This window comes from Aegilops tauschii, chromosome 1 (genome assembly GCF_002575655.3).
Source record: "Aegilops tauschii subsp. strangulata cultivar AL8/78 chromosome 1, Aet v6.0, whole genome shotgun sequence".
NCBI classification, from domain to species: domain Eukaryota; kingdom Viridiplantae; phylum Streptophyta; class Magnoliopsida; order Poales; family Poaceae; genus Aegilops; species Aegilops tauschii.
In genome coordinates, this window is record NC_053035.3 from 424,330,826 (window position 1) to 424,350,176 (window position 19,351).

Below are 19,351 nucleotides of genomic sequence, written 5' to 3' on the forward strand. Positions count from 1 at the left end.
TATCGTTATCGGCTTCCGCTTGAGGACAAGCGAGGTCTAAGCTTGGGGGAGTTGATACGTCCATTTTGCATCATGCTTTTATATAGTTAGTTATTGCATTATGGGCTGTTATTACACGTTATGTCACAATACTTATGCCTATTCTCTCTTATTTTACAAGGTTTACATGAAGAGGGAGAATGCCGGTAGCTGGAATTCTGGGCTGGAAAAGGAGCAAATATTAGAGACCTATTCTGCACAGCTCCAAAAGTCCTGAAACTTCACGGAAGTCATTTTTGGAATTAATAAAAAATACTGGACGAAGAAAATACCAGAGGGGGGCCACACCCTGGCCACGAGGGTGGGAGGCGCGCCCCCTGCCTCGTGGGCCCCCTGGTGGCCCTCCGGTACCCATCTTCTGCTATATGAAGTCTTTCGTCCGAGAAAAAATCTCAAGGAAGCTTTCGGGAAGAAACTCCGCCGCCACAAGGCGGAACCTTGGCGGAACCAATCTAGGGCTCCGACAGAGCTATTCTGCCGGGGAAACTTCCCTCCGGGAGGGGGAAATCCTCGCCATCGCCATCACCAACGTTCCTCTCATCGGGAGGGGGCCAATCTCCATCAACATCTTCACCAGCACCATCTCCTCTCAAACCCTAGTTCATCTCTTGTATCCAATCTTTGTCCCAAAGCCTCAGATTGGTACCTGTGGGTTGCTAGTAGTGTTGATTACTCCTTGTAGTTGATGCTAATTGGTTTATTTGGTGGAAGATCATATGTTCAGATCCTATATGCATATTAATACCCCTCTGATTATGAACATGAATATGAGTTGTGAGTAGTTACGTTTGTTCCTGAGGACATGGGAGAAGTCTTGCTATTAGTAGTCATGTGAATTTGGTATTCGTTCGATATTTTGATGAGATGTATGTTGTCTTTCCTCTAGTGGTGTTATGTGAACATCGACTACATGACACTTCACCATTGTTTGGGCCTAGAGGAAGGCATTGGGAAGTAATAAGTAGATGATGTGTTGCTAGAGTGACAGAAGCTTAAACCCTAGTTTACGCGTTGCTTCGTAAGGGGCTGATTTGGATCCATATGTTTCATGCTATGGTTAGGTTTACCTTAATACTTCTTTTGTAGTTGCGGATGCTTGCAATAGGAGTTAATCATAAGTGGGATGCTTCTCCAAGTAAGGACAACACCCAAGCACCGGTCCACCCACAGATCAAATTATCAAAGTACCGAACGCGAATCATATGAACGTGATGAAAACTAGCTTGACGATAATTCCCATGTGTCCTTGGGAGCGCTTTTCCCTATATAAGAGTTTGTCCAGGCTTGTCCTTTGCTACAAAAAGGATTGGGCCATCTTGCTGCACTTTATTTATAGTTTTTACTTGTTACCCGTTACAAATTACTTTATCACAAAACTATCTGTTACCGATAATTTCAGTGCTTGCAGAGAATACCTTGCTGAAAACCGCTTATCATTTCCTTCTGCTCCTCGTTGGGTTCGACACTCTTACTTATCGAAAGGACTACGATAGATCCCCTATACTTGTGGGTCATCAATAGGCATCCAAGATAGGTATAATAAAAACTTTCATAAAAAGTGCATTGAATACTATGAGAAGTTTGATACTTGATGATTGTTTTGAGATATGAAGATGGTAATATTAAAGTCGTGCTAGTTGAGTAATTGTGAATTTGAGAAATACTTGTGTTGAAGTTTGCAAGTCCCGTAGCATGCACGTATGGTAAACGTTGTGTAACAAATTTGAAACATGAGGTGTTTTTAGATTGTCTTCCTTATGAGTAGTGGTCAGGGACGAGCGATGGTCTTTTCCTACCAATGTATCCCCCTAGGAGCATGCGTGTAATGCTTGGCTTTTGATGACTTGTAGATTTTTGCAATAAGTATGTGAGTTCTTTATGACTAATGTTGAGTCCATGGATTATACGCACTCTCACCTTTCCATCATTGCTAGCCTCTTCGGTACCGTGCATTGCCCTTTCTCACCTTGAGAGTTGCTGCAAACTTCGCCGGTGCATCCAAACCCCGTGATACGATACGCTCTATCACACATAAACCTCCTTATATCTTCCTCAAAACAGCCACCATACCTACCTATTATGGCATTTCCATAGCCATTCCGAGATATATCGCCATGCAACTTTCCACTGTTTCATTTATTATGACACGCATCATCATTGTCATATTGCCTTGCATGATCATGTAGTTGACATCGTGTTTGTGGCAAAGCCTGATACGTCTCCAACATATCTATAATTTTTGATTGCTCCATGCTATATTATCTTCTGTTTTGGACATTATTGGGCTTTATTATTCACTTTTATATTATTTTTGGGACTAACCTATTAACCGGAGGCCTAGCCCAGAGTTGCTGTTTTTTGCCTATTTCAGAGTTTCGAAGAAAAAGAATATCAAACGGAGTCCAAACGGAATGAAACCTTCGGGAACGTGATTTTCGGAACGAACATGATCTAGGAGACTTGGACCCTACGTAAGAGAAGCTTCCAGGAAGCCACGAGGTAGGGGGGCGCACCTACCCCCTGGGCGCGCCCTCCACCCTCGTGGGCCCCACGCTGCTCCACCGACGTACTCGTTCCTCCTATATATACCTACGTACCCCCAAACGATCAGATACGGAGCCAAAAACCTAATTCCACCGCCGCAACCTTCTGTACCCACGAGATCCCATCTTGGGGCCTATTCCGGAGCTCCGCCGGAGGGGGCATCGATCACGGAGGGCTTCTACATCAACACCATAGCCCCTCCGATGAAGTGTGAGTAGTTTACCTCAGACCTTCGGGTCCATAGTTATTAGCTAGATGGCTTCTTCTCTCTTTTTGGATCTCAATACAATGTTCTCCCCTCTCTTGTGGAGATCTATTCGATGTAATCTTCTTTTGCGGTGTGTTTGTTGAGACCGATGAATTGTGGGTTTATGATCAAGTTTATCTATGAACAATATTTGAATCTTCTCTGAATTCTTTTATGTATGATTGGTTATATTTGCAAGTCTCTTCGAATTATCAGTTTGGTTTGGCCTACTAGATTGATCTTTCTTGCAATGGGAGAAGTGCTTAGCTTTGGGTTCAATCTTGCGGTGTCCTTTCCCAGTGACAGTAGGGGCAGCAAGGCACGTATTGTATTGTTGCCATCGAGGATAACAAGATGGGGTTTTTATCATATTGCATGAATTTATCCCTCTACATCATGTCATCTTGCTTAAGGCGTTACTCTGTTCTTATGAACTCAATACTCTAGATGCATGCTGGATAGCGGTCGATGTGTGGAGTAATAGTAGTAGATGCAGGCAGGAGTCGGTCTACTTGTCTCGGACGTGATGCCTATATACATGATCATACCTAGATATTCTCATAACTATGCTCAATTCTGTCAATTGCTCAACAGAAATTTGTTCACCCACCGTAAAATACTTATGCTCTTGAGAGAAGCCACTAGTGAAACCTATGGCCCCCGGGTCTATCTTCATCATATTAATCTCCCAACATTTAGTTATTTCCGTTGCTTCTGGTTGCAAGGATTTATTTGTTTTGTGTAGGTGCGAGGGACTCGCGCGTAGCCTCCTACTGGATTGATACCTTGGTTCTCAAAAACTGAGGGAAATACTTACGCTACTTTGCTGCATCACCCTTTCCTCTTCAAGGGAAAACCAACGCAGTGCCCAAGAGGTAGCAAGAAGGATTTCTGGCGCCGTTGCCGGGGAGGTCTACGCAAAAGTCAACATACCAAGTACCCCTCACAAACCCTTATCTCCCGCATTAAATTATTTGCCATTTGCCTCTCGTTTTCCTCTCCCCCACTTCACCCTTGCCGTTTTATTCGCCCTCTCTTTTTCGTTTGCCTCTCTTTCTTTCGCTTGCCTTGTCATCATGGCTAGTCCTTTATCTTCTCCGTTGTCTCCCGAAAATGAAGTTCTCAATTTTAAACAAAGGGAGGGAGAAAATCTAAAGGACGCTTGGTATAGAATTTGCAATGCTCAAAATAGATCTACCAGGAAGCAATCTACTTCCATTCTCCTCCACAATTTTTATGTAGGTGCTAATCCTTGGTATAGATATATTCTTGACACCATTACCGGAGGGAATTTCTTGGGTAGCCACACTTTTGACTCTTATAATGCTATGATAGATTTATTTGGCTCACCACCTCTCTTGGTTAATGGAACTATTTTAACTTTGGAGCATGTAATGCAAAGACTTGAAATTATTGAAAATAAAGTTGCTACCGTAGAGCTAATTGAAAATTTGGATAAAAAGATCCACAACCAAATTACCCAATACGGATCTAAAGTAGGAGTCACATTGAAAAATATTAAGGAGAAGGAACCCATAGTTAATGAAAGAATAAATCAGGATTCTACTAGAATCGATAAACTTGAGGGTATCATTACCAACTTGGGAACCACCTTTTCTTCCGTAAAAAATACTCCTAGTCCTCCAATGAAAATTGCCAAGCTTATGTATGTTCCTAAAAATAAAGGTGAATCCTCTAGTAAAGAAACTGCGGATCTTAAATCTATAAGTATTCATCCCAATATTTTTGCTATCATTAAGGAACCATTTGCTACAAATGAATTTTTCAATCTTGTTCCTAAAAGTTTGATAATTAATAGAAAGAAAGAAACTCTAAAGGATGATAGATGTCTTATTGAAGAATTGCCTACCAAAGATGGCAATACCTAGATCTATCCTTGCTTTTATGCCTAGCTAGGGGCGTTAAACGATAGCGCTTGTTGGGAGGCAACCCAATTTTTTTTTTTTGCTTTTTGCTTCTGTTTAGGAATAAATCTTTGTTCTAGCCTTTGTTTAGATGTGTTTTTATGTTTTAATTAGTGTTTGTGCCAAGTTAAACCTATAGGATCTTCTTGGATGATAGTTATTTGATCTTGCTGTAATTTCCAGAAACTTTCTGTTCACGAAAATAATTGTTAAAAATCATAAGAACGTGATAAAATATTGATTCCAATTGCTGCTGATCAAATAAACAAATAGCCTAGGTATTCCTATTTTGGCTGATTTTTTGGAGTTCCAGAAGTTTGCGTTAGTTACAGATTACTACAGACTGTTCTGTTTTTGACAGATTCTGTTTTTCGTGTGCTGTTTGCTTATTTTGATGAATCTATGGCTAGTAAAAGAGTTTATAAACCATAGAGAAGTTGGAATACAGTAGGTTTAACACCAATAAAAATAAATAATGAGTTCATTACAGTACCTTGAAGTGGTCTTTTGTTTTCTTTCGCTAACGGAGCTCACAAGATTTTCTGCTAAGTTTTGTGTTGTGAAGTTTTCAAGTTTTGGGTGAAAGATTTGATGGATTATGGAACAAGGAGTGGCAAGAGCCTAAGCTTGGGGATGCCCATGGCACCCCCAAGATAATCTAAGGACACCAAAAAGCCAAAGCTTGGGGATGCCCCGGAAGGCATCCCCTCTTTCGTCTACTTCCATCGGTAACTTTACTTGGAGCTATTTTTTTATTCACCACATGATATGTGTTTGCTTGGAGCGTCTTGTATGATTTGAGTCTTTATTTTTTAGTTTGCCACAATCATCCTTGCTGTACACACCTTTTGAGAGAGACACACATGATTCGGAAATTATTAGAATACTCTATGTGCTTCACTTATATCTTTTGAGTTATATAGTTTTTTTGCTCTAGTACTTCACTTATATCTTTTAGAGCACGGTGGTGGATTTGTTTTATAGAAACTATTGATCTCTCATGCTTCACTTAGATCATTTTGAGAGTCTTAAATAGCATGGTAATTTGCTTAAATAATCCTAATATGTAGGTATTCAAGATTAGTAAAAACTTTCTTATGAGTGTGTTGAATACTAAGAGAAGTTTGATGCTTGATGATTGTTTTGAGACATGGAGGTAGTGATATTAAAGTTGTGCTAGTTGAGTAGTTGTGAATTTGAGAAATACTTGTGTTGAAGTTTGCAAGTCCCGTAGCATGCACGTATGGTAAACGTTATGTAACAAATTTGAAACATGAGGTGTTCTTTGATTGTCCTCCTTTTGAGTGGCGGTCGGGGACGAGCGATGGTCTTTTCCTACCAATCTATCCCCTAGGAGCATGCGCGTAGTGCTTGGTTTTTGATGACTTGTAGATTTTTACAATAAGTATGTGAGTTCTTTATGACTAATGTTGAGTCCATGGATTATACGCACTCTCACCTTTCCATCATTGCTAGCCTCTTCGGTACCGTGCATTGCCCTTTCTCACATTGAGAGTTGGTGCAAACTTCGCCGGTGCATCCAAACCCCGTGATATGATACGCTCTTTCACACATAAACCTCCTTATATCTTCCTCAAAACAGCCACCATACCTACCTATTATGGCATTTCCATAGCCATTCCGAGATATATTGCCATGCAACTTTCCACCATTCCGTTTATCATGACACGTTCATCATTGTCATATTGCTTTGCATGATCATGTAGTTGACATAGTATTTGTGGCAAAGCCACCATTCATAATTCTTTCATACATGTCATTCTTGGTTCATTGCATATCCCGGTACACTGCCGGAGGCATTCATATAGAGTCATACTTTGTTCTAGTATCGAGTTGTAATCATTGAGTTGTAAATAAATAGAAGTGTGATGATCATCATTTTTCTAGAGCATTGTCCCAAGTGAGGAATAAAAAAAAGAGAAAGGCCATAAAAAAGAGAAGGCCCAAAAAAATGAGAAAAAAAGAGAGAAGGGACAATGTTACTATCCTTTTACCACACTTGTGCTTCAAAGTAGCACCATAATCTTCATGATAGAGAGTCTCTTGTTTTGTCACTTTCATATACTAGTGGGAATTTTTCATTATAGAACTTGGCTTGTATATTCCAACAATGGGCCTCCTCAAGTGCCCTAGGTCTTCGTGAGCAAGCAAGTTGGATGCACACCCACTTAGTTTCTTTTGTTGAGCTTGCATATATTTATAGCTCTAGTGCATCCGTTGCATGGCAATCCCTACTCCGTGCATTAACATCAATTGATGGGCATCTCCATAGCTCATTGATTAGCCTCGTTGATGTGAGACTTTCTCCTTTTTTGTCTTCTCCACATAACCCCCATCATCATACTCTATTCCACCCATAGTGCTATATCCATGGCTCACGCTCATGTATTGCGTGAAGGTTTATAAAGTTTGAGATTACTAAAGTATGAAACAATTGCTTGGCTTGTCATCGGGGTTGTGCATGATGAGAGCATTCTTGTGTGACGAAAATGGAGCATGACTAAACTATATGATTTTGTAGGGATGAACTTTCTTTGGGCATGTTATTTTGAGAGGACATAATTGCTTAGTTAGTATGCTTGAAGTATTATTATTTTTATGTCAATATGAACTTTTATCTTGAATCTTTCGGATCTGAATATTCATACCACAATTAAGAAGAATTACATTGAAATTATGCCAAGTAGCATTCCACATCAAAAATTCTGTTTTTATCATTTACCTAGTCGAGGACGAGCAGGAATTAAGCTTGGGGATGCTTGATACGTCTCCAACGTATCTATAATTTTTGATTGCTCCATGCTATATTATCTTCTTTTTTGGACATTATTGGGCTTTATTATTCACTTTTATATTATTTTTGGGACTAACCTATTAACCGGAGGCCTAGCCCAGAGTTGCTGTTTTTTTGCCTATTTCAGAGTTTCGCAGAAAAAGAATATCAAACGGAGTCCAAACGGAATGAAACCTTCGGGAACGTGATTTTCGGAACGAACATGATCTAGGAGACTTGGACCCTACGTAAGAGAAGCTTCCAGGAAGCCACGAGGTACGGGGCGCGCCTACCCCCTGGGCGCGCCCTCCACCCTCGTGGGCCCCACGCTGCTCCACCGACGTACTCGTTCCTCCTATATATACCTACGTACCCCCAAACGATCAGATACGGAGCCAAAAACCTAATTCCACCGCCGCAACCTTCTGTACCCACGAGATCCCATCTTGGGGCCTGTTCCGGAGCTCCACCGGAGGGGGCATCGATCACGGAGGGCTTCTACATCAACACCATAGCCCCTCCGATGAAGTGTGAGTAGTTTACCTCAGACCTTCGGGTCCATAGTTATTAGCTAGATGGCTTCTTCTCTCTTTTTGGATCTCAATACAATGTTCTCCCCTCTCTTGTGGAGATCTATTCGATGTAATCTTCTTTTGCGGTGTGTTTGTTGAGACCGATGAATTGTGGGTTTATGATCAAGTTTATCTATGAACAGTATTTGAATCTTCTCTGAATTCTTTTATGTATGATTGGTTATCTTTGCAAGTCTCTTCGAATTATCAGTTTGGTTTGGCCTACTAGATTGATCTTTCTTGCAATGGGAGAAGTGCTTAGCTTTGGGTTCAATCTTGCGGTGTCCTTTCCCAGTGACAGTAGGGGCAGCAAGGCACGTATTGTATTCTTGCCATCGAGGATAACAAGATGGGGTTTTTATCATATTGCATGAATTTATCCCTCTACATCATGTCATCTTGCTTAAGGCGTTACTCTGTTCTTATGAACTTAATACTCTAGATGCATGCTGGATAGCGGTCGATGTGTGGAGTAATAGTAGTAGATGCAGGCAGGAGTCGGTCTACTTGTCTCGGACGTGATGCCTATATACATGATCATACCTAGATATTCTCATAACTATGCTCAATTCTGTCAATTGCTCAACAGAAATTTGTTCACCCACCGTAAAATACTTATGCTCTTGAGAGAAGCCACTAGTGAAACCTATGGCCCCCGGGTCTATCTTCATCATATTAATCTCCCAACACTTAGTTATTTCTGTTGCTTTTTACTTGCTTTTATTTTACTTTGCATCTTTATCATAAAGATACCAAAAATATTATCCGATCATATCTATCAGATCTCACTCTCGTAAGTGACAGTGTAGGGATTGACAACCCCTTATCGTGTTGGTTGCGAGGATTTATTTGTTTTGTGTAGGTGCGAGGGACTCGCGCGTAGCCTCCTACTGGATTGATACCTTGGTTCTCAAAAACTGAGGGAAATACTTACGCTACTTTGCTGCATCAACCTTTCCTCTTCAAGGGAAAACCAATGCAGTGCTCAAGAGGTAGCAAAGCCACCATGCATAATTTTTCATACATGTCACTCTTGATTCATTGTCTATCCTGGTACACCGCCGGAGGCATTTAGATAGAGTCATATTTTGTTCTAGTATCGAGTTGTGATCATTGAGTTGTAAATAAATAGAAGTGTGATGATCATCATTAATAGAGCATTGTCCCGAAAGAAAAAAAGAGAAAGGCCAGATAAAAAAAGAGACAGGCCAAAAAGAAAAAAAAGAGAAATAAAAAGGGGACAATGCTACTATCCTTTTTTCCCACACTTGTGCTTCAAAGTAGCACCATGATCTTTATGATAGAGAGTCTCTTGTTTCGTCACTTTCATATACTAGTGGGAATTTTTCATTATAGAACTTGGCCTGTATATTCCAACAATGGGCTTCCTCAAATGCCCTAGGTCTTCATGAGCAAGCAAGTTGGATGCACACCCACTTAGTTTCTTTTGTTGAGCTTTCATACATTTATAGCTCTAGTGCATCCGTTGCATGGCAATCCCTACTCCTTGCATTGACATCAATTGATGGGCATCTCCCTAGCCTATTGATTAGCCGCGTCAATGTGAGACTTTCTCCTTTTTTGTCTTCTCCACACAACCCCCATTATCATACTCTATTCCACCCATAGTGTTATATACATGGCTCACGCTCATGTATTGTGTGAAAGTTGAAAAAGTTTGAGATTACTAAAGTATGAAACAATTGCTTGGCTTGTCATCGGGGTTGTGCATGATGAGAGCATTCTTGTGTGACGAAAATGGAGCATGACCAAACTATATGATTTTGTAGGGATGAACTTTCTTTGGCCATGTTATTTTGAGAAAACATAATTGCTTAGTTAGTATGCTTGAATTTTTATTATTTTTATGTCAATATTAAACTTTTATCTTGAATCTTTCGGATCTGAACATTCATGCCACAATAAAGAGATTACTTAGAAATTATGCTAGGTAGCATTCCACATAAAAAATTCTGCTTTTATCATTTACCTACTCGAGGACGAGCAGGAATTAAGCTTGGGGATGCTTGATACGTCTCCAACGTATCTATAATTTTTTATTGTTCCATGCTATTATATTATCGGTTTGGATGTTTAATGGGCTTTATTATACACTTTCATATTATTTTTGGGACTAACCTATTAACCGGAGGCCCAGTGCAAATTGCTGTTTTTTTTGCCTATTTCAGTGTTTCGTAGAAAAGGAATATCAAACGGAATCCAAACGGAGTGAAACCTTTGGGAGAGTAATTTTTGGAACAAACGTGATCCAAAGGACTTGGAGTGGACGTCAAGAAAGAAGTGAGGAGGCCACGAGGCAGGGAGGCACGCCTGCCCCTGGGTACGCCCCCACCCTCGCGGGCCCCTCGCAGATCCACCGACCTACTTCTTCCTCCTATGTATACCCATATACCCCGAAAACATCCAGGAGCACCACGAAACCCTATTTCCACCGCCGCAACCTTCTGTACCCGTGAGATCCCATCTTGGGGCCTTTTCCGGCGCTCCGCCGGAGGGGGAATCGATCACGGAGGGCTTCTACATCAACACCATAGCCTCTCCGATGATGTGTGAGTAGTTTACCACAGACCTTCGGGTCCATAGTTATTAGCTAGATGGCTTCTTCTCTCTCTTTGGATCTCAATACAAAGTTCTCCTCGATCTTCTGGGAGATCTATTCGATGTAACTCTTTTTGCGGTGTGTTTGTCGAGATCCGATGAATTGTGGGTTTATGATCAAGATTATCTATGAACAATATTTGAATCTTCTCTGAATTCTTTTATGTATGATTTGTTATCTTTGCAAGTCTCTTCGAATTATCAGTTTGGTTTGGCCTACTAGATTGATCTTTCTTGCAATGGGATAAGTGCTTAGCTTTGGGTTCAATCTTGCGGTGTCCTTTCCCAGTGACAGCAGGGGCAGCAAGGCACGTATTGTATTGTTGCCATCGAGGATAAAAATATGGGGTTTATATCATATTGCTTGAGTTTATCCCTCTACATCATGTCATCTTGCTTAATGCATTACTCCGTTCTTATGAACTTAATACACTAGATGCATGCTGGATAGCGGTCGATGTGTGGAGTAATAGTAGTAGATGTAGAATCGTTTCGGTCTACTTGTCACGGACGTGATGCCTATATACATGATCATGCCTAGATATTCTCATAATTATGCACTTTTCTATCAATTGCTCGACAGTAATTTGTTCACCCACCCTAATACTTATGCTATCTTAAGAGAAGCCACTAGTGAAACCTATGGCCCCCGGGTCTATTTTCCATCATATAAGTTTCCAATCTATTTTTACTTTGCAATCTTTACTTTCAATCTATATCATAATAATACCAAAAATAATTATCTTATTATCTCTATCAGATCTCACTTTTGCAAGTGGCCGTGAAGGGATTGACAACCCCTTTATCGCGTTGGTTACAAGGTTCTTATTTGTTTGTGTAGGTACGAGGCGACTTGTGTGTGGTCTCCTACTGGATTGATACCTTGGTTCTCAAAAACTAAGGGAAATACTTACGCTACTTTGCTGCATCTCCCTTTCCTCTTCAAGGGAAAAACCAACACAGTGCTCAAGAGGTAGCACATATCAACTAAACCATGTCCGATCATCACGTGAGATAGAGAAGTTTTCAATGGTGAACATCACTATGTCGATCATATCTAGTATATGATTCACGCTCGACCTTTCGGTCTTAGTGTTCCGAGGCCATATCTGCATATGCTAGGCTCATCAAGTTTAACCCGAGTATTCTGTGATGAAGATATGTACCTAGGGTAGGGTCATAGGTCTGACCTAGACACCCTCCCCTAGGACATCACCTTAAAGTCAGAAGTATTCAAAGGATAACAGCATCAACTCGACCAGAAGCTTTCCACTCGGAAGGTCCTATGTCACTCGACCGTAACAGAAACCACTCAACAGACAGAAGATCTAAAGTCACTCTGCACAGCAACGGTCGGGCGTTACTCGTAGACTTAATGATCATTTATAACACTTTACTATAGACGTTACCTGTAACGCTCCCTCTTTATGTACATTGAACTCCTTGTAACATGGGCTGGCTGGGGTTCTGGCGCACTCTATATAAGCCACCCCCCTCCACTGGCACAAGGGTTCGCACCCCCTGTAACACACACACGCTTAATCCAGTCGACCGCCTTCGGGCATCAAGACGTAGGGCTATTACTTCCTCCGTGAAGGGCCTGAACTCGTAAAACTCGTGTGTACAACTTTGCCATAGCTAGGATCTTGTCTCTTTATACCTACCCTCCATTCTACTGTCAGTCTTAGATCCACGACAGTTGGCTCCCACCTTGGGGCCGGTGTCTTAGCGACTTTTTGGTGAAGTTGTGTTTTCTCCGATTCCCATCATCATGGTTTCCGGTGGTGGATTGGCCGAGGGCCATGAGATCCGTCTCGGCGCGCTCGTCTTCGTCGCCGACGACTCCGCCTGGCTTCAGGAGGCTCCACTCGACGTCAAGGAGCTCCCCGTCCGCGGGGCGACGCACTTTTGCGCGTGCGTCCGCGGCGTCCTTCTCCGGCAGCCATCGACCCAGTATCGGTCGGCTCCTGTGGTGTCCTCGCTCCCCGCTGTTTGCCGGCGCAAGTGTTCCGGTCGGTCGCGGCTCCAGCGGTGGGTGAGACACGCGGTGGCCCGTCAGTCGGCCACCCCACAAGTCGCGGCAATCGAGCCCGACGAAACTCTCTATGGCCTGTTCGACTGGCTTCGTCGAGACCGCATCCGAGTGCGACAGCAGCGATCCCGCGGCGAAAGTCTTGATGGTCAATGGACCGCGCAGTCCTCCTGGCTTCCCTCGCAACGACGGTGGCGATGGCGGCGGCGATCCGTTGCGCATTCACAAGGAGTACCGCCCCGAGCCCCTTTCCTCACAGCAGAGGGAAGAGCTTCGCCACCGCAATATGGATGCACTTCACACTCCTATCGTTGGAGAAACTCCCGAGGCCCGGGCCTTGGAGGAGGCGCGCCTGGCCAACTTGGCTGAGCGCACTTGACTGGAGAACCTCCAGCACGCACTCGACGAGCGTGCTCGGCAGCGGATCCCTGAATCCAGTCGACGGCAACTTTTTCCGCCTCAAACTCAGGTATACCGCACTCCGATCCAAAATCTCACAGCAGCGGCCCGAATAGCAGAGTCAATTCAGCCTTCTCAGTCGGAAGCTAGCAGAGGTTTGATGCAGATCCAGGCTTTGCTCCGGGCAGCCGGCGAGCAGAACACAGTAGTATCTCAGTCGCGGAATAGGATTCATAGCAGATCAGTGATGGCAGATACAGTCCAGTCGGCTCACAACCCAAGATCGCCTGCGCGGCGTGAGGGACGTGGGCACTGACAAGATCAGTACAGAAACTACGAGCAATATGATGACCGTTATCGAGTGCCCACACCTCCTCCGAGGAGTGGGTCGTATGTGCCTCGACAGCACGATGAAAGACGCCCTCACAGTGGCGGGCGAAGGATTCCAGTCGACCCCAGGGAGCCAGGCTTTGATGTGAGATCTATTCTCGTTCAAGGTCTGGTTGACAGGAACAGAGCACACAGAGAGGGTCATGGCAGAGATCACCCGACTGGCAGCAGAGTGCATGTTTCAGGTCCAGAGTGCTTCAGCAGAGCCATCAGGGCTGCGGTGATTCCTCCCAACTTCAGGTTGGCGACTGGAGTCAGCAAGTTCACTGGTGAGTCCACGCCCGACACTTGACTGGAGGATTACCGAGTGGCTGTACAGATCGGTGGTGGCAATGATGAAGTGGCCATGAAGCACCTTCCTCTGATGTTGGAAGGCTCGGGCAGAGCATGGTTGACTCAGTTGGCACCAGGTAGCATTTACAGTTGGGAGGAACTCACCCGAGTGTTTGTTAGAACTTTTGAGGGTACTTGCAAACGGCCAGCAGGGTTAACAGAATTGCAGTCCTGTGTGCAGAAACCGAATAAGACCTTGAGAGATTACATCCAGAGATGGATCACATTGCACCATACAGTGGAGAATGTGTCAGATCACCAAGCAGTTTGTGCCTTTAAGGAGGGTGTTAAGTATCGAGAGTTGAATCTGAAATTCGGTCGGACAGGAGATATGTCCCTGACTCGGATGATGGGGATTGCCACCAAGTACGCTAATGGTGAAGAGGAAGACCGACTCCGGAGTGGCAAACACAAAACAGTCGCCCAGGAAACCGGAGGAGGGAATTCCAATCGGAAACAGAAGCGTAAGGCCGAGCCAGCTGCTCCTGGTGAGGCTTTAGTTGTGGCTCAAGGAAAGTTCAAGGGGAAGCCCAAAGGGCCCTGGAACCCCAAGAAAGTGAAAGATCAAGCCGGGAATGATGTGTTGATTTGCCCTGCCACATTCACATCAAGAAGGATGAAGAGGGTAATCTGATTTATCCTAAACATACCACTCGACAGTGTGGAGTTTTGATCCAGCAGTTCCGAGAAAAGCAGCTCAATGAGAAGGAAAAAGAGTTGGACAAAGATGAGGATAAGGAAGAAGACGACGATGGTTTTCCCAACGTCAATTCCACTCTGATGATTTTTGCTGATGTTGAGAGCAAAAGTCGACTGAAAGTTATCAACACGGAAGTAAACATGGTTGCTCCGGCAACACCTAGTTATTTGAAGTGGTCCCAGACCGCCATCACATTTGACCAGTCGGATCACCCAGCGCGTATGGCCACTCCTGGGAGGCAAGCGCTGGTGGTCGACCCAGTTGTTGAGGGCACTCGACTGACCAAGGGCTAATGGATGGTGGCAGCGGCCTGAATATCCTTTATGCTGAAACCTTGAAAGGAATGGGCATTCCGATGTCCAAGCTCAGTGAAAGTAATATGAGTTTTCACGGCGTTATACCTGGCAAGAAGGCTGAATCACTCGGCCAGATCGCCCTTGATGTGGTTTTCGGTGATTCCAAGAATTACCGCAAGGAAAAGTTGACATTTGAAGTAGTGGATTTCCAGAGTGCTTACCATGCTATTCTGGGTAGGCCTGCCTATGCACGTTTCATGGCTCGACCATGTTACGTGTACCTCAAATTGAAAATTCCTGGTCCCAGAGGAGTGATCACTATCACTGGCAATCGGCAGAAGGCAGAAGAGTGCTTCCAGAAGGGCTCAAAAATCACCGATGCCCAAATGGCAGTAGTTGAAATGCAAGGGAGATCTTTCCTATCTTTCGAGATCCACCCTACAATATGGGGTCAAAAAGCCAATTTCGAGCTCCACTATTATCTGCTACATTTAAAAGGGTCTGAGGTTGAATCATATTATTTTTTATTTTATTAGATTTCTATAGAAGAGATAAATGCTTTATCGAAAAGCTGCCGAATTGGCCTATTTCTTGCGCGTACCAATTGAAGTATTTTGAGGTATGTTTTTTGAACTGAGTTGAATGAAGAAAAAAAGGATACGGAAATATGAAAATAAGAGCTTCCGTTCGTAAAATTTGTACAAAATGTCATCCCATTCTTTAGTGAGCTGGAGCGCTGCCATCTTATTCTGTGTCAGGTACAGAGCCAATCTTCACAGCTCCTGGCCCAGATGGCTTACCAGTAATCTTTTAGAAACATTTTTGGGAGATATCAGTCTTTCTCTTCCTTTCTTAGTAGCAGATCCAACATGACTGTATTAAACCTTAAGCAATCAGGCTCAGAGAATAGGGCAGCTGATGCACCACTATCTAGATTACACGAGGAGTGATAGGGCAGCAGAGTTTGAGGCAAAAAAAGAATTTTTCCTTCTTATCTTGACTCGATCTCACGAAATTGGATTGATTGGCACACCGCGCATCTGGCATTCGCTTCTCCTATCTATCTCTTCCAACTCAGATGAATCATTGGCTTATCAAATTCTCTATCGAGCCATGAAAAAGATTCAACAAAAGACAGAAACAAATCCACTATTGGTTTTACCGGAAGAATGCAGATCCGAGTGATTTGCTGCGTTCCAAGAAGCCAGCCACAAATTCTGCATTTCAGTCGTCCGGTGAAACCAAGCCAATTCATATTCACCCGACCGATCCTAATGCTGCTCCTACTCATATCTCAACATCACTCGATAGCAAATAGGAAGAAGCGCTCATCCAGTTCCTCCGTGAGAACTGGGACATCTTTGCATGGAAACCTTATGACATGCCGGGTGTACCCAGGGGACTGGTTGAGCATCGTTTGCGAGTCGACCCGAAGGTAAAACCAGTCAAGGAACATCTTCGACAGTCCGCCGTACAGAAGAGAAAAGCAATTGGTGAGAAAGTGGCTCGGCTCCTGGCAGCTGAGTTCATCCGAGAGATTTACCACTCTGAGTGGCTCGCCAATGTTGTCATGGTCCCCAAGAAGGACGACTCACTTCGCATGTGCATTGACTTCAAGCATACCAATCGGGCCTGCCCGAAAGATCATTTCCTCTCCCCCGCATCGACCAAATCGTCGACTCGACTGCGGGGTGTGAGCGATTGTCTTTTCTGGACGCCTATTCCGGGTATCATCAGATCCGACTGTATGGACCCGATGAGATAAAAACGGCTTTCATCACTCCATTCAGATGCTTCTGTTATGTCACCATGCCATTCGGCCTGAAGAACGCTGGAGCCACATTCATGAGGATGATTCAGAAGTGCCTGCTCACTCAAATCAGTCGGAATGTGGAAGCATACATGGATGACATTGTGGTCAAGTCACGTAAAGGTTCCGACCTGTTGGCTGACCTTGCTGAAACTTTTGCCAACCTCAGAAGGTGTGATATCAAGCTTAATCCATCAAAGTGCACATTCGGAGTTCCTAGCAGAAAGTTACTCGGTTTCCTCGTTTCCGAGCGAGGGATCGACGCTAACCCAGAGAAAGTTGGTGCTATACTCCGGATGAAACGCCTTGTGCGTGTGCATGATGTCCAGAAGCTTACTGGTTGTTTGGCCGCCTTGAGTCGATTCATTTCTTGCCTCGGTGAAAAGGCGTTGTCTCTTTACCGACTGATGAAGAAATCTGATAAGTTCGAGTGGACTCCTGAAGCTGATGCAGCGTTTGTAGAACTCAAAGCCCTGCTTTCCACCCAGCCGGTGCTCGCTGCCCCAATCAGCAAAGAGCCTTTACTGCTTTATATTGCAGCCACTGGACAAGTTGTCAGTACAATACTCACGGTCGAGCGGGAAGAAGAAGGAAAAACCTATAAAGTTCAGCGCCCAGTATACTATGTTTCAGAAGTTCTGACTCCATCCAAGCAAAGATATCCACATTATAACAAGCTTGTTTATGGGATTTACATGACCACGAAGAAGGTTGCACACTATTTCTCTGATGACTCCATTACAGTCGTCAGCGACGCACCATTGTTAGAGATCCTGAACAACAGAGATGCAACTGGTCGAGTGGCAAAGTGGGCGATTGAACTCCTTCCCTTGGATATCAAGTTTGAGGCAAAGAAAGCTATCAAGTCCCAAGCAATAGCAAATTTCCTCGCCGAGTGGGTTGAACAGCAACTGCCGACTCAGATTCACTCGGAGCATTGGACCATGTTCTTCGACGGATCCAAGATGCTGAATGGTTCCGGTGCTGGGGTGGTATTAGTATCCCCCCGAGGTGACAAACTCAGTTATGTTCTCCAGATTCATTTTGACTCCTCCAACAACGAAGCTGAATATGAAGCACTTCTGTACGGGTTGTGTATGGCCATTTCACTCAGCGTCCGTCGCCTCATGGTCTATGGTGACTCGGATTTGGTGGTCAATCAAGTAATGAAGGAGTGGGACGTCAGAAGCCCAGCCATGACTGGCTATTGTAATGCAGTGAGAAAGTTAGAGAAGAAGTTTGAAGGGTTAGAGCTTCATCACATACCCCGACTGAAAAATCAAGCAGCTGATGATTTGGCAAAGATAGGTTCCAAAAGAGAGGCCATTCCCAGCAATGTGTTTTTGGAGCATATTCACACACCTTCAGTTCAGGAAGATCCTTTCACTGAAGAACCCCCACAACCAAAGAGTGCCACTGATCCGACTGAAGTCGAGGTCCCAGCTGTGGTCGACTTGATCATGGAGGTTTTGGTCAGCACTCCGGACTGGACAGTGCCGTACATCGCGTACATTCTTAGGAAGAGCTCCCAGAGATGAAGAAGAGGCTCGACAGATCGTCCGTCGATCCAAAGCCTTTACCGTGATAAGAGGACAGCTGTTCAGAGAAAGTGTAACTGGAGTCAGCCAGAAATGCATAACACCAGAAGAAGGTCGAGTGATCCTCAACGACATCCACTCGGGGACCTGTGGTCACCATGCGTCCTCTCGGACCATTGTGGCCAAAGCATACCGAGCGGGATTCTATTGGCCGCGAGCAAATGAAATGGCGAAAGAAATAGTCGACAAATGTGAAGGTTGCCAGTTTTACTCCAACATGTCGCACAAGCCTGCATCAGCCCTGAAGAGCATCCCACTCATCTGGCCCTTTGCTGTTTAGGGATTGGATATGGTTGGGCCTCTGAGGACTGGTAGGAGCGGCTTCACTCATGTGCTCGTGGTAGTCGACAAGTTCACTAAATGGATTGAAGCCAAGCCCATCAAGAATCTTGAAGCCAGTACTGCTGTCGGCTTCATCAAAGAGTTAACATTCAGATATGGCGTTCCGCACAGCATCATCACTGACAACGGGTCGAACTTCGATTCTGATGAGTTCAGAGCTTTCTGTGCTTCCCAAGGCACTCGAGTCGACTATGCTTCAGTCGCCCATCCCCAGTCGAATGGACAAGCTGAAAGAGCAAACGGATTGATTCTCAAAGGACTAAAACCCTGACTGATGCGTGACCTCAAGCATGCAGCAGGCGCCTGGGTCGGCGAACTTCCGTCAGTGCTTTGGGATCTGAGGACAACTCCTAATCGGTCGACTGGCCGAACTCCATTCTTCTTGGTTTATGGAGCTGAAGCTGTACTTCCGAGTGACTTGCTTCACAATGCACCCCGAGTCGAACTTTTCTCAGAAGATGAAGCAGAACAGGCTCGGCAAGACGCAGTTAATCTCCTGGAAGAGGAAAGAGAGATGGCCCTGATCCGGTCGACCATTTATCAGCAAGACCTGCGCCGATTCCACGCCAGAAACGTGAGGGGTCGAGCTTTTCAAGAGGGAGACTTGGTTCTTCGAGTGGACCAGCAGAAACCACACAAGCTTGGTCCTGCTTGGGAAGGTCCCTTCATCGCCACCAAAGTACTCCACAACGGAGCGTATCGCCTCTATAA